Below are 2,820 nucleotides of genomic sequence, written 5' to 3' on the forward strand. Positions count from 1 at the left end.
CTATCCGAGCAGCAAAATCCTGGCAGGATACAGGGGACTATAGTCAGCCTGATCCGCTGGCGGGTCTCGGTGACACACAGTCAACCCGAGCCGCTCTAGCAGGATTCAGGGGACCGTAGTCAGCCTGATCCGCAATCCTGACAGGTCTCGAGGACACAAAGTCAGCCGAGCCGCAAATCCTGGCAGGTCTCGGGACACCAAGTCAACCGAGCCGCAAAACCTGGCACTCACGGTCCGAGCGTCCCGGAAACTCGTGAGGCAATGTCAAGTGCACTGACAAAACTGAAAAAAATAGACTGGATGTCCGTGGACATCGGTCCAACTGAGGGTAATCACCATAGCTGGGTACATGGTGGTGAAAAAATATAATATCTTAGAAAGTCTACTAAGTAACTACATTTCAGTAAATCTGAAATTAAACTGCTATTTCCTCTGGTAAAATTCTCAAACTCTGATTTTTATCACTTTTTAGCATGCTCAACTAAGCAGCATAGGAATAAAAATACTTTACGGCATAAATCATAATAGGAAAACATTCCATAAAACTTATTCAAGATCAAATATGAAATTTATTCAGATAAACTCATTTATAAAAACTCATTTTATAAACTCATTTATATAAAATCATTTATGAAAGAAAGTCCACTCGCTCCTGGTCCAAGCTCGCTACACCTCCTGACGATCTCTCCTACGAGCCTGTCTGATCCCGGGTGCCTGGGTAAACCATCATGAATGTTTAATTAATAAAACTGCTCGGTATAACTTTTTAAGTAAAACCCTGCCCCGACTTCTAGAAGTGCGTGCACTAACTTTAAAGTCATTTTTCTGTCCACTTAGGCATTTCAGATATTTACAATCGTCTGAAAAGACTCGAGACTTCATTAAGTGATAAACTTCCACCTTGGTCGAGACGGAATCCCGTGGGGTCCACGACCTCCAATGACCAATCTGAGAATTCCTTTAAGTTCCTCACGTTTAAGGAACCATATCCTGCAAGTTTGGTCTAAAACTGAACGATCGGTGTGACCACGATCGTGAAATCATACAATTTCCAAACCCTAGCCCCAGGGTTCGCGATTTAGGAGTATCCGGGATCCGATTCACAATCCGTCGAATCCTACACGATCCTAAAATTATTTGGAACAACATATCCAAAATTGAGCGCGATCCAACGGTTCGGTAATATTGAACCCGGAAATCTCACAATATGGAAAATCCGTTCGGGGCTCAAACGAAATCCAAATTGAGATCCGCGAAATCCTACGCGCTCGTGACAACATAAGGGTCGCAACAAGACACAGTGCCACTGCATACCCTCACCCACGCGCTCCAGTACGCGCCGGCAGCGATGGGTGTCTAAAGCGATTTCGGCTCGCCGGAAAAACTTCAAACCAAGGCTCCAAACTCCTACCCTAGGTAAAACACCATATTTGGAACCACTTTTGTTCTTGGAACTACCCCAAAAAGTGGCTGGAAGTGGCCAAAAACGGAGGCTGAAAATTGGCTGAAACTTCAATCTGAAAAATTCGATAGCTACACTACAAATCGATCTAATCCGACCCAACAGGCAGCTAGAAAAGCTCGAGAGGTTCAAGATCCATACCTGGATCGACGGAAATGGTGGCCGGAGGAGGGAGATCGGCGGCTGTGAAGTTTCGATGACATTCCGGCGATTTTCTGTATTTTCCGGCCAGCACAGGCCGTGCCGCCAGCGGGGAAGGGTCGGGAAAGGTAGGGGACTCGATGGCGGTTCCATCGCCACCGGACCGGTGGTGCCCTGAGGCGGCGCTAGCAAGCTCTGGAAGGCGGCGGGCAGTTTCGCGCGAGAGGAGAGAGCTGGCTGGTTTTTATAGATCCAACTTCAAAATATTTACGGTTATGCCACTGAGACTCTTTTGACCATAACTTTCTCGTTACAACTCCGATTCGGGCCCACTACGTGTCTATGAACTCGTCTCACCGTGCTCTACGCAATGTTGCAAGCGGAATTGTCAAATTCCTCCTCGATCAAAAAGTTACCTTTTTCTTAATAAAATATTCCGAGGGCGAAATTGTCTTTTCGCAAAATAAAATATTCCTTAATTATGAATTTTTGGTCTGGGATATTACATAGGGGGTCAATCGAAAGTTAGGTACAAGTTCAGGAGGAGGGAGAAAAATAGGAGACAGAGAGAGAATAGAAGAGAGGAGAGAGAAGAAGGAGGAAAATAAAAGACGACAAATAAGGCAAACCAGAGAAGACGACTTTGTTTTCAAAAAGAGACGACGACTTTGTTATAAACCCATGTCTGGTGATGGGTTCCGGAGCCGCTCTTATTCTGTATTAGTGTCCAATACCCATATCCAGTCCATGATATATTTTAAGCTCACCAAACAATGATTAGGATCCATGTCCATTTTAATTGAATCTAACATTCTAAAGAACAAGTGCCTAGAAGGCCAGAGCTCCATTGGGAAGTGATTTATTATTCCCATTGAGCGTGGCAAAAGCAAATGCCAATAGATTCCCATTGACCAAATGGAAGACTAACAAGGGTCCCAACTCAAAGAGAAAAGCCCCAAAAGGGTTCAAATTGTGATCATGACAAAGGAAGGTGTTTCGACCATCACCCACAGTGTCATGAATTAAGAGATCTAGGAAGGAACAGAGGATAGAAATTTCCTCCTATTCTAGGAACAAGCCTGGTAAGGTTTAGCAACCCAAAAGATAAAAACAGAATGTGCTTATAATTAAGTAGAAACACATCATCCACACAAGAACATCAACCAACCAGGTACATGATAAACAAAATGCAGATCCATAATTAAGTACAAACAGAT

The sequence above is a fragment of the Prunus dulcis genome, unplaced genomic scaffold (assembly GCF_902201215.1).
Source record: "Prunus dulcis unplaced genomic scaffold, ALMONDv2, whole genome shotgun sequence".
Lineage (NCBI taxonomy): Eukaryota > Viridiplantae > Streptophyta > Magnoliopsida > Rosales > Rosaceae > Prunus > Prunus dulcis.